Source organism: Cataglyphis hispanica, chromosome 8 (genome assembly GCF_021464435.1).
Source record: "Cataglyphis hispanica isolate Lineage 1 chromosome 8, ULB_Chis1_1.0, whole genome shotgun sequence".
Taxonomy (NCBI): Eukaryota; Metazoa; Arthropoda; class Insecta; order Hymenoptera; family Formicidae; genus Cataglyphis; species Cataglyphis hispanica.
Genome location: NC_065961.1, coordinates 4993333 through 5007515, shown reverse-complemented (window position 1 = coordinate 5007515; position 14183 = coordinate 4993333). Strand labels below are relative to the sequence as shown.

Here is a 14183-nt window from a genome sequence, read left to right as displayed (position 1 = left end):
CGTATCCTCCCATACACGCTTCAAACGCGCGGACGCGTTTATTTACAGCTTCCGTTAGAGAGCGTCAATCCAGTTTTCCAACGCATCAGTACCGTTTACATCGATATTTGGCTACGCTTGTATTCTCCGCGCGCAGTAAATCACTATTCGGTCGCGGCGGCCCTCTTCTTCTGTATCCCATCGTTCTCTCCCTCTCTTCCCTCCTCCTCCTCCTCTTTCCCTCACACGTTCCAGCGTTGCATCGCTGCAATTACACGAAGAGACCGACGCGTGACGACGCCGATGTCAAACGTGAAATAGGGCGTGTGCCGCCGCGTGTGCGGCGCGTGCCACCATTTGAAAATTGTCCCGCCATCCCCTCTCGTGTATCCTCGATTGAGGAGCTATCGAATATCGCGATATGCCCGTCGCGTCCCGATAGAGCTATGCTTGTTTTTGCTCAGGAAAAAAATGTCAGGGAAAAAACTATTTACTAAGATTGTAAAATACATTATATATGTATATATCTAAGTAAAGCAAATTGATTCAAATTTCATATTTTGAGAGATTTATTAAATTTGATTTAAGAGAGTATAAATATTAAATTTTTTAATCGCTAAGTTTGATATTTTTAATAATTTAGTATAATGTCCGATTAGTAATGTGTAGATAATTTTAATCGATAATAGAATAGAATAGACAATTTTAATTTTTTAATACATTGAATGTATTGTATTACTAAAATATGTACCCTTAAAACGGGGTAAACATTGAATATATTATATGGAATTTCAATTTATATAAGTCAGATTTTCAAATATATATTATTCATCAGAGTTTAAAGTATTTAAAAAAAGAAAAGTAAATCAATATTCGACCCCATTTAATTTTGAGCTGAATTAAAGCATTTATGTCGATCATAAATAACGTCATTCTAAATAAATAATTCAATCGTCGATCGAATAGCCGTGGATTGTGCTATTCGCAGACAGTAATTCGATTTGCTGCATGCAGAGTATAGCATCGACGCAGCAGCCTTTCAGTCACTCGTGACTTCAAGTGTCAACGAATGCCTCTGATTTCGCACAATAATGCGAAAATAGATTGCAAACGCGACGAGAAGCGAAGCGCGTGATTATAGCATATTGAATCTTGCTCGATTCTTAGCTACGATAAATCGCGATACGGCAAATCATTGAGCTTCCAACGGTTTCTCCATCGTGCTTTTTATTCACAGGGAAAAACGTGCACAGCCCCTGCGCGAAATGACATTTGGCGCACAATAATTCGTCAGTTTGCATAAGAGAGAGAAATCACAGCAGATGTTATTGAATTACCTTGGATACATACAGTTCCTTCCTCGATACGAAACACATGTCGATCTATTTTAATAGTGATAAAAAAAAAGTTCAAAAAAATTATTCAACATTTATTATTTAAAATATCTAAAAAATAAAAATATGTAAAATACATGAAATATTTAACTATCAATAATGACTATAGAAATTTCTGAAATGTCTTCTTTCTGCGTTCATTCTTTCTGGATCATCCATAGCGGAATTTACATTTTCGCGATCTGTCTAGCGCAATTTTGTACTCTCTTTGTTCTTGCGGGAAATGGAACTGTGAAATGATGCTCTACTCATTCGCGAATTTACGCGAGATTGAATTCAGTGCGCATGTACAGGCGTGAATATTGGTTTTCGTTGCGTCGTTATGCGTCCAACGAGCTCTCTTTCTGTTCATATACACGCGAACTCTATGTGCAGAGACGGTGATACGCAATCGTCGAGGCAACTCGTAAGTGCCAATCGCGCCGACACGTCCATGTCACGTACGATCGCAATGTGTCCCGCGCGTTTGCCGTGCCAACAAGCACGGAGCGCGGAAGCGACCAAGTTTGAAAAATTAAACGACAAAAAAAGGGCTGAATTGTTTCGAAACTATTCTTTTATTGATTGGAACGCCACGTCGCGAGATCGAAACGCGTAAAAAATAGAGTATTCTCTTTTACGCGGCTCGTTGCCGGGTATGTATGTTGGGGCGGCCTCTTTTCGATTTACATGGTGATTTACAGATGGGGATCGATCGAAGCGAATCAATCGAGCATTTGACTTTTTTCGATTAATTTTAATACGATTGAATATACGCCATTATTAAATTTTGAAGATTTGTGCAAAATATGAGAATTTGAGATAAATACATACTATAATTATATGTACGTGAAATATGCTTGCAAAATATATATTTGCGAAATATATTTGCATATGATTACCAATTTATTATAAAATTGTGTTGTTTAACTATGCAACGATGGTTCGAACATCGTTTCGCATAAAGCATTAAATTACTGAATTATTTCCGTGGCATCCATGATTTATGCGCAAACCGCAATATATATCACTAATGTTTGTATAAACAATATCGTAATTATTATAAACACACGCGCAGAGAGATAAATATAGTTTTTTAAATTAAACAGTTTAATCGAAATTACATACATTAATAGTTCAAAATGTTATACGCGCTGGAAAAAGACCACAAAGATACACATGGTATAATATCTGTACATTGGATCCGTGCTTTTACCTTGCCGCGACGTCATCCTTATCCACTTACCTGAGTGCGCACCTGACGGCGACGTTACAAAAAGCTCCCCCCCCGTCTTTTTACCTGGCCTTACCACTGAAAATTGCGCTTTAATGGCGATACCGACATGCGCACACATACACAAACAGTTAACGGATAAAATTACCTTCGGATCGGCGATGCACTCGGCGGCGGGATCTCGCCCGTCAACGTTATCGCTTTATCTCCGACCCCGCAGGTGGTCGGTCTGGCGTCTGCCTTTTAACCGTGGGCGTTAGGAAAAAATAAAATAAAAAAATATATTTAAAAAAAAGACTACATCTCCTACAGAAACGGATACAACGAAGTTGAGCTTCTCATGCGCAAGACGTCTTCCGTTTTTACGCAAAAGTTATCGAAGATTATAAATCACGATGCAGACGCGCGAGGCGTTTTCTATAAGTTTCCGCCGCGTGATGATTGATAAGGCAACTTTCGGCAAGTTCGCTGTATAATACACGGAAGTTAAGATACTGTATGCACTCTAGTCTCGACATTTTCTTGTTGCGCCGGAACCTAAAAGCTTCCGAAACGGCGTCTCGCAAATGTGCCGCGAGGGAAATTCAAATGCGATATTGAAGATGCATTTTCATGGAATGGATGCGATAATGTAAATTGTTCCGATTGCATAACAAGCTTCCTCATCTTAATATGTTATCTCGACTAATCTCGACTAAATCGCATAATCGTCTCTTCGCGTGTGTCTTTCGATATGGAATAGAAATTTAAAAAAAAAGATATAGGCTCGGAAATTAAATATCTCTCTACGAAAAAATTGTAAAAATAATTATTAATAATTATTATTAGAAATGATTATTAAAAATAATTATTAATAATAATTTACTTTCATAGTTTACACTATAGAGTGATCTCGTAAAAATTGATACGCAATGAAAATACGAGGCAAACAATTCACGCGATTAAATTGCCACTTTAAAAAACTGTGTCGACGATTCACTCTAGTCATGCATTGCCATCAAGAAACCGTGGCAGTGGCAAGCTGTCCATTAGAAGAATGCTCTTCGCAAGCGAAAACGCGCAATGACGAATAGCAGTAGCGATTACGCGAGCGTGTGGGTTGATGTTGAACGAGCGAGGGAGAGGATCGAGCGAACGTTTCACGCGCGCCGAGTTGGGGTTGAGGGTTTGCTTGCGCGAAGCATTGCTCGAATGGTAGGAAGCAATTAATAACTTTGTCGTGGCAGGCAGGCAGTGCTGTAGGCAGCAGGCAGGAGGGAACACTGGCAGGCAGGTTGGCAGGCAGGCAGGCAGGTAAGCGTGGTAGGTAAAGCCACGTTGCTTTAATTACGACGTCACGCCTCCTGCTCGATCTAATTAACTAATGCAACTCGTTCCCTTTTCCCTTCTCTCTCTATCCCAATTTCGCTCCTTTGCAGCCTCCAACTTTCTCGCATTTTTCCTTGTTTCATGAATATAACATTTGATTTTTTTTTTTTTTTTTTGCAATTTCATCCCAACTTGAAAATATCGCCAATTGATAAGCGAAAAGACTCTTAAAGTTTCAATGCGAACAGAAGATATTGTTACTGAGAATAATGTGAATGATTAATTATGACAGAATGCGTAGCAGATCAATAATTTCGAGATATAATAAATGAAAAATTGAAAAATGATTTATTGTTATTATGTGACATGGATACCGATTAGAATACAACGAGTCTAAATTGGGCGAAGATAACGTTAGCGAAACTATATACGTGTAAGATGCGAAATAAAAGTTACAGTCTCGTAATGCAGAAAATTTTTCGCGCGAACATAAGGTGCGATGATATTTCATCGTCGCGACGCATTTGGACTGTCGAGCGGCGAACGCTCTCACCTGGAGTCTGAGTTTTTATTTACGATCCGCCCACGAACGTTTCCAAATGTGGCACTAAAACTTAGGAGAAAATGGTCGCGCGTTTAGCGGTAAACGCGCGCGACTATGGCCCATTGTGTCCACTGGATAGACATTACGGCCGTCTTTACGACGCAACCGGTAGTAGCGACGACATTCCGCAAGGAAAGTTCCTTCTAAATCGTCCTCGACCAACTCATTAGGCAGATCATGTGTATAACGAATATCTATACACATATCGACGCCGGTTGTATCCTAGAGAGACATTTAATCGACACATCGCATACAGCGCGACTTTCCTAAAGCGACAATCGATTAAACATGTCTAGACGCAACGTTCCGCATTAGCCGGCCAACACGATGGATGAATGGTTCACGTGCTAAACTAGATAAATCTGATTTTATTGAGAATGTGCCTCGCAAGATCAATTTCTCTTATATTACAGACTAGCCAGACGAACTTGTCTTTAAAATTATGATTGAATGTTATTTGCAATGTTTTAACGTTTAATTTTAAATATGTTGCTAACTAAATGTAAAAATATCAGGAAAATATGATTGATATTTATTATTCAAAAAAATTAAAATGGAGAAAAATGCACAAAATAAAACAAGTTTTCCTTTTAAATTTTATTTCTATCATTGATACGTTCGTGAAAAGTGAATCGTTGCTATTTAGAGTGATCTTCACACCATTAATAGTCGTGTAGCAAAGTCAATTTTTAAATTACAAGATATATTTTCGTATAAAAATCAATATCCGTGTTTCATTATTATTTTAGATGCGATCATATTTCTATTCCAATTACAAAATTAGTATTTATTCTATGCAGTTGATATAAAAAAAAGCTTCCAACACAGCAGAAAATTAAATTAAAAGTTAATTGTGTTGGATAGCTTTCTGAATAAAATTGCTTCTATGCTTGTATAATCGGATACTTTTCATATTTAACACTGAATAATAAAGATTACATAAATGATAATATTCATAAATAACGCGGCTTTTTAAAAATCTAAAATAACAAAATGTATGCTAAAAATGAATCAACCATCATTTAAAAACACAATTTTAAGAATTAAAAAAAAGAAAATATTTTAAATTACTTAAAAATAAACATTTGGAGAATAAATACGAAAAATAAAAATGTAATAGATTTATAAATTTAAGATTAAAAAAAGTAAAATTCCCCGAATAAAATGCGGAAAGAAAAAAGTAAGCAGCCTTTCTTAACCATATGCGAGATGCTCAGTTATTCGGAGTAGATCTTGATTAAACTCTAGTTGGACAGAGGTGGAGAATAGTGAAGGATGAAAGATTCTTTCTTTAGTCGACAGATTTACCTCGTCGCGCGCGCGGAGAGATCAGTGAATTCCGAAGTGCCAAGTATTTCATGTGCTTCGAAAAGTTTCCTCTTTATCTTCCCACATTCTCGGTCTCTCGCTCGTCCTCCTCTCACCCACTTTCTTTTCATCCCCGTTACAGTCGGTGGGCGGTGCGGTGAGAAAGAAAAGAAAAAAAAAAAAAAATTAAAGGAAACGCTCCCTGCAGTGCGGTGAATGCATTACATGTCAGTGTGATCGGCTCATCGAACGGCGTCGTTACGAAAATCGCAGAGATTTTCCTCAGGATCAATCGAAATAAAATTTTATCCCCGTTACGTGACCCACCTATGGCTCCACAATTCCCTTTGTCTATTCATTAATTCCCGAGATGAGGTCATTTGTGCGCGTGGCTCTTTACATATTCTATGAATAAGTGGCAGAAGAACCAGACAGAGAGAGAGAGAGAGACAGAGAAATCTGCGACCTCGTTTCAGCGAATACGAATGGTAATCCCTTGTTTGTGCACGCAAATCGTCGAGGAATCCAGTTTAATGGAAAGAACAGGCAGCGACGAACAACTTTCGCTCCTTCACGAAATAATCGAGATATTTATTAATTGAAAATCAGTATTATCGTTGAATACTGATAAAAATACGATTGAATCAATCTGTCTTGACAAGGCACGAATTTTTATGGCATCGTCTCTCTCGCGATGCTTTGTTCTCGCTACATTTTCCTGAAATACTGCGACTAGGTACGTAGTTTTTATTGGTCAGCCGGGAGGTTTACGTGCCTCCGTTCTGGCGCATAAATTTCTATTCCCGGTTGGAAGCTCGAGCTTATTTCGCGTGATGGAGAGAAGGTGTCAATGGCATTCTGGCGTTACGACTATCTGGGACGGCAATAAGACCGCCGCGCCGGCTCTCGGCGATTGCTTCATTTCCGTAAAGAGGCAGGCTATCTGTGCTTCCGTTTCCATCGAAACCTGTCGTGCGTATATCGATCGTGTGGTAACCGACGCACACTTTTTCACACATCACGCCACAATCGTTTCTCCGGAATCTGACAGCAAGCCACTACGCGAATGTATCCCACATACTTTCCGTGACATCACTTAATAAATTCTTAGTAAATCTTGCTAGCAATTCTCAGTAAATCTTGCTAACAATAAGTCGACAATATAATTGAAAGTCTGACAAAAATTTATATATTATATAAATATTAAATATTATATATGAATATGAATTTTTTAGCGTCTGAAAGCGGAGAATTGTAGTCTTTTGTTTTCTCGAATTTTGAAACACAGGAAAATTCTAATAGCTTTTTAAGATATTCATCCATTATATTTTACATGCTATAAAAAATAGAAAAAAATTTCCGCGCATTGCTGTTGTATTTGTCTATTGTGTGTTTGATCTCTTTTTACCGGTTAGTCGACTCAATTACATCGATAGTCAGAAACGTGTTGATGCTGAAAATACTGTCGCCTATAGTCGGTTATATAGAGGGTATATTTATGGGCGATATAGGCTATATATATATATATATATATATATATATATATATATATATATATATATGACGTGGAAATTTTTTTTAATCATTTCCAGTCAGCGGACACGTCGCTTCGCGCAATGCGACGTACTGGGAAAGCAAACACGATATACCTAACATTTGTGTATAACAAACAACGCACGTAGGCATCGTGTAAAATAAACTAAAGGCGCGCACACGCGAAAAAAATTAAATTTGCTACGCGATGTAGCTGCGACTGATCTCTTTTTGCTGGCCGTTTGGCTGATAGCAGCGGCTCGATTAACACGCACATCAAACGCACGCTTCCCGTTACGCACGCAGGATTTTCGCTCGTCCATTCGTACGCGACCGTATGACAGAGCAAATTAATTAAAACAAATTCAACATCGTGTTGCGAGTGTCCGGTGTAGCTAGGGGGACGTGCATGAATGGATAAAGGGACAGAAAAATTGTAGACAAATCGCGATATGGTTTTGAAACGAATCAACAAAATCGGCGAGTCGGAGAGATCGCGCTGTAAAAGAAATTGAATTATTAATCGAGCGAGAATTAAAGAGTCGCCCCCGGAAAGATCCAATAAAAATTATTCGAATATTCTCAACCGCGCTCGGTAATTTTCCGACCGAGTTCGTAACGAGTTCGTTTTAATAAGGAACTTCTCGTCTGTCCACGACATAAAACTCCGAGTGTAAATCCGAGCCTTAATTTCACCGCTTTATTTTATGTATATATACATGTATAAAAGTTATCGTCTTGGCGTCTTTATAGACACGTTCCCCAACCAAAGGCTGCGCTTCCCTGTATTAATTAAAGACACAAAGAGGCAAAGTTACATACAGTTGTCAACTTGCTACGATTTCGCTTCGCTCGTACGAAATGCGTATTATGCTTATATCGCGAAGAAAACTTCCACATAAAAGAAAATAAAAAAACTTACGCGCTTACGTGATCAGACTCGTTTGTCGCACCATGTATTTGCGTAGTTTTTCACGCGCTGATTACGCGCTCTTTCCACCTTCAAAGAACGCGCATGCGTTCGTATATTGAATTTAAACAGCGCTATTATTAATCGCGACTCTACGAGGGGGATGAGCCATTTTGATTACGTAGTAACGATCGCGTCCCGAAAACACTTTCGAACGAGCGGAATCGATGAATTATAAAGAGTTCCGCTTGGTGAGAAACTTTGCAACGACTTGGCAAAGAGTGGGTCACAGGTAGTACCAAAGTATTCTACCCCCGGTACTGACCCCGGTAAGGACTTAATGGTCGCGCCAAAGCCGGCGCCAAGTTTTTCGTCCTGCCTGCCTCGAAGAAACGTATAGGAGGAGCAAGAGAGCAGGCACCCGTAACGAGAGATCTAGATTTTTGTTATTCTTATTCCCGTGACACGCCGGTGTGCTAGCAGACTGTTAATTCACATTTAAAAACTTCTTCGCTACGACGCTGCGGCTCGCTTGCAGAGCCACGGCACGTACGAATAATAAAATAAAACGCGTTATCGTAAAAACCGACTCCAATCTAGTTAGAAACGTCTCAATGTTTCTTTCGTAATACAATTAATGCAGAGGAAAAAATTTGCATAAAATACGCGACGTTTTTATTTTTTTTTTTTTCACGACCTCGAGTAATTTATGTTACCGCAACGACGAAAAGTTTACGATTTTTGTCGAAAAAAAAAAAAATTCGCTATCGATAATTTCATTGTCCGAAGATGTCTGTCACGCGTATACTGCGGCTTTTATCAAACATGTGTGTCGGCCTTTGTATATCCTGCGCGCTTAATCAACTGTGTACATTATCTTGCTTTGAAAATTAAACGCAAATCACTAATATACATGCAAAATCCAACGGCGACCTTATATCGACTGCTGTCATTATATTAATTAATTAGTCAAACCATACCCCGCGCGATCACTCGCGTTCGCAGAACAACATCGACTAATTAATTATAAAATCAGTGTCAATTGGTATGATAAAAGCCAAACTGATCTCGGCCAAACAACAACCGGTGTGTATTTTGTATATAAAAAAAAAAAAATAGCGGTTTCATCCAATTTGACAAGAGATCGCAGTTCATCACCTCAAAGTTATCAAAAATTATGTTAAAAATTTATGTGCTTTCAAAAATGTGTAGATTATACATGTTTGTGAGTTTACGTTATATCTTCTTTAATGGGCGATTCTGAGCGAAACGCGCGCTCCCTTTTTCAGGAAAAACTGTTATTTACGATATTACGTCATGCACACAATTGTGAGGTAAAAGTATTCCTGTAAACTGACGCCTTTATCGATTCGACGAGAGGATGGTGTGAGAAAGGAGAGAGTGGCGATAGAAAGGAAGTGAGGAGAATCGACAGGGATGACGGAAAAAGAGACAGGCGGTATAGAAAAAGGAATGAAGGTGAACAACGGGAAAGTGGTCGGATACAAGAGATCTGAAATGTATGAATTTTCCATACCCGAGCTTTATCTCTCGTTGATCTCTCTTTTTCCGCGCGGGCACATTAACGCGGTGCAAACTAAGAGACATTACTTCCGTACCTTTCCCTGTACCCTAGAGATTAATAACTTCCCTCTCGTTTACGCCAGTCAGGAAACTTTTCGAAATATCCCGTAATATTAGTGATGACAATTTAATGTCCGAAAAGTATATTAAAATAAACCAATGTAATAATCTCAGATCTTTTAGAGAAATTGTTTAAGAAATAATAATTTCAATTATATTATTAATTATCTCCCATACAATTATTACTAAATCTTACAGCGTGGCTAAATAAAGAATTGCTTTGCCTCTCATTTTTTTCGAAACTATTTTATAAAAAAAAAAATCTTGGAGATGAAAAGTAATATAAGCGAGTTTGAACGATAATTTACGACTTCGTAATATGGATCCACGATATCCGTGCGTAACTCGATAACCAATAAACCGAGATATGGTCGTCGAACTAATGCACTTCCCTCTTTCTTTCTAAAGAAACGTAATCGACTCGAGCAAGGGCGCGAAATTTCGCGCGACTTAAAAACTTCTCTCCGCCACTTCACGTGCAGTCAACTACCAAGTTTGTTGCTTCAAAAGCGAGCAAAGCACGCATGCAAAGCGCTTTGCGCGCACTTTATGTAAACCGCAAACGCCGACGCAGGTTAATTTCTAACTTATACCTATCCGCCGCATCTGCTTATCTTAAAAGCAAATTGCGCCGTAACATTATTTAAGAAATATTCGCTAAGTACTGCATAATTATGTACTGTAATATTATTTAACAAAAATTCACTAATTCCAAGTACTGCGTAATTCTGGCTTATCTGTTACGCCAGACTTTACAACTCAATCTATTCTTCTAAAAAATTAAATATCGCAATAATAAAACTTAATGTCTTAATTTCTCAAAATTATCATTTCTATATCTTTTAATATTTTTTTTAATAAACATATTTAAACAATTTATTATTATCGTTAATAACTTTCCATTTCTTATATCATTTTATTTTTTCGAAATATTGTATTCTTATAATCTTTTAAATATTTTATAAATTAAATATTTTATATATATATATATATATATATATATATATATATATATACAGTTTAAATAAAGTTCACGATGAATTGTTAAAGTTGACGATAAAACTGAATCAGCTGTTCGTCCGTTTAACGATCGCGCTATCGAACGTATACAATATTAATTTCCCTGCTACAAGGGTTTTAGCTCCTTAATCGTCGGTTATCCGGTCCAGTACTCTTTGAAGTTTACTTGTTACATTAGCTTGGATATAATATAACCTGGCTAGTGTAATAAGATTATAGTCACTGCTGAGATCAGTGTTATTATCAAACGAGAATCGTCGACGTGAAGAAAAAATGCAAAGTAACGACGATCGGAAAAGAAGCTTCTTATGCGATGATAAAAAAAAATACCGTCTCTTTAAATTGCTGCCCAGGCGACAACATCGTATTTATAATAGCGTTTAAAAGTATCTGTATACAATATATATATATATATATATAGTAAGACAAATTTCATCTCCTTTTCATATAAAAATAGCCATACTCGTGAAAATAATATTCTATTAATAACTTGATAATATTCTATTAATATTGAATTTTATTAATATTCTAAATTTACAAAAATCTTATATCGAAAATTATTAAAACACTTTTTCAACCGCTGGACAAAAATTTTATAGAAATAAGTAGAAAGAAGCTAGATAACTTTTTGCCCCGCTATACAAAATAAGACGCGATATTGGAAACTGTCAAATTTGGTCACAAAAAAAAAATGAGATAGATTAGATCAGTAATTCTTAATGGAGGAGCAATCTGAGTGGAAGGTAAGGAGAAAGAGCAGTTTGTCCACCACCTTATACATAATGAAGCTACGAGGGGAAAAAAACACCGAGCACGTACGCAGACTACCAGCTCGGCTGCTTCAATTGCACGTGAATCCCGGAAAGGACGCGTGTTACTGCATACGGGCCCTCTGAATAATGAAACGATCCTAGTGCGAGAGGAGTGTGTGCTTGTCAATTTCGCGTATCATGCTACTGTGCACGAACACTTCTCTAAATCGCAGCGCGCGACTATTTTCTCGTCGCTAACGCTCGACGATTACCGGGCGACTTTTAACGATATCTGAATTGTCGCGTATCTCCTTTAAATGTCGATACGAATTAATTCCAAAACGTATACACAGAGATATCTATAATTAACTTTAAAACGTATATATGCGCGAACTTTTTATCCGATCTCGATGAATAAATTGTCTACATCGTCCCTCGCTAATATATCAACTGCTTAAAGCGGATAGAATAAGATAATATGTCTCTATCGTTTTTTAAATACAATTAATAATAGAAAAAGCAGCTTGGCAATTTTATCGGGAAAATATTTTTATATTTGAATTAACAAATAATTATCAATTATTGAATAAGACATTATTTATATTAATAGTAATTATTCTTTAAGTAGTAATTAAAAATTAAAAAATAATATATTATTTAATATTACGTAAATAATTTCTCGATCTTTTGAAAAAAATAATTTATTGAAAAATAATTTACTAAAAAATGATTTAGCAGAAAATTATGTTTTATCTTTACTCTTTTATATGTGAGATTGTACATGAAAGATTACACATATTTGCATTACATTCGCCATAATTACAATGTTATACAAAACCAACTACTGGTTAAATTGTCGGTTAAATAAATAATATTATATTATAGTATTAATTGTGAGCAACGATTTGCTGCTCATAAACGGATTATATAGAATGATTATATACAATAAATATCGGCGATTAATTAATGTTTACTACGTTACAAATTAAATCAGCTTGATCACGTTTATATTAACATCTAATATCGTAATTATTCAATTTTTTTAAATTTGCATTTTTTATATAACGTAAAAAAATTAATAAATAATTGTCAATTATTGAATGAGATATTGCTTATAAATATATTAATATTGTCTTCAATTATTTAATTACTACTTAATGAATAATAAAAATACAATATATTACTTAGTATTATATAAATAATTCCGGTCATATTTTTTAGAATAAAAAATTTAATATCGGTATATATACATGCATTACACTTATATAAATTACTTATTTAAATAAAATAATGTAAAAATTGTGGAAAAATAAATCTAATTTTTGACACATTTTAAAAATATTTTGCCAACATATTATATCTACATAAATTATAATAGATATTTTTTTAGTAATATGTATTCATATAAAAACGGAATTATTATTACATAATACAAATTTATCACGGATTAAATATAAAATATTTTATCATAATCATAATTATATGACTCACCAATCGGTGAGTCCTGTCGTTTCCTTCTCGTCATCCGATTCATTGGCCTTTCTGTCCGAAACTGATTATTGACGATCCATCATATATTTAATTGAATTAGTTCATTGGATAGTTCATTAATTATCACTCACAGTCGTGATATTAGTCAAGTATGCCGCGATACTCTTTTTCCGGCACTCCCGATATATTTATATTGTACTTTCTCTCGCGACATTCGTTCACTGTTACACGCTCGCATTAATCGAAATAATCGTCCGACTTTTATTTAGCACTCCCGACACGACATCTATACGCGGCGAGGATCCGTTGTAACATGTTATTCGCCATTACTCGCGGCACTTTAGATTCAAATACGTACGTTACAATCGCGATATACTTTTTCACGCCCGTTACTTTTTCTCGGCACTCCCGCGATTCGCGGCTACACGATTATCATTCGCGATGACTGACGGTGCCGTAACTGCGATAGTGATTCGTCCTCGTCATATTTACACTCGCGTAATCGTACGAGACGATCGTCATTCGAAAACTAACGGACGCAGAGAATTCGCACGGCAACGACGATTACGACGCTCGTCGAACAGAGACGCCAAAGGAAGTCTCCGCTAACCGCCATTCACGTATCGATCAAATATCGATCGCACAATCGCGAGATACTTATTCTCGACGTGAAAAGGACGCGACGATGATATCGTGCCCGATACTTTCCTCCACACTCCCGGAATTCATCTACGCGTAATGGCGGACACTCGATAACTTGCAAAAATGCAGGAAAAGGTTCACACGTCACTCGCCAAGGCACTCGTAATCCGATGAGCCTCCGCGATATTCACATATCGATTAAATATCGATCAGCTTAATCCGCGAAATATGTATCTCGATGTGAATATAACGGTGATAGTCTCTGATATTTTCCTCCACACGCCCGGAATTCGTTTTTTCGTCTACACGTAACGGACATTCGACGACTACTAATTAGCGAAAACGCGGAAAGGGGTTCACAAGCCACTCGCCAAGGCTAATAATC

General features: G+C 36.8%; 1 long non-coding RNA gene across 1 annotated transcript in view; it reads right to left on the bottom strand.

The window, feature by feature from the left end:
* LOC126851506 (uncharacterized) overlaps window positions 1–14183 on the bottom strand; it is a 125349-nt gene extending 111166 nt beyond the window's left edge. The window contains exon 1 of the long non-coding RNA XR_007687678.1: window positions 13157–14183. This is a non-coding gene — a long non-coding RNA (uncharacterized LOC126851506). The remainder of the gene's footprint in view (window positions 1–13156) is intronic.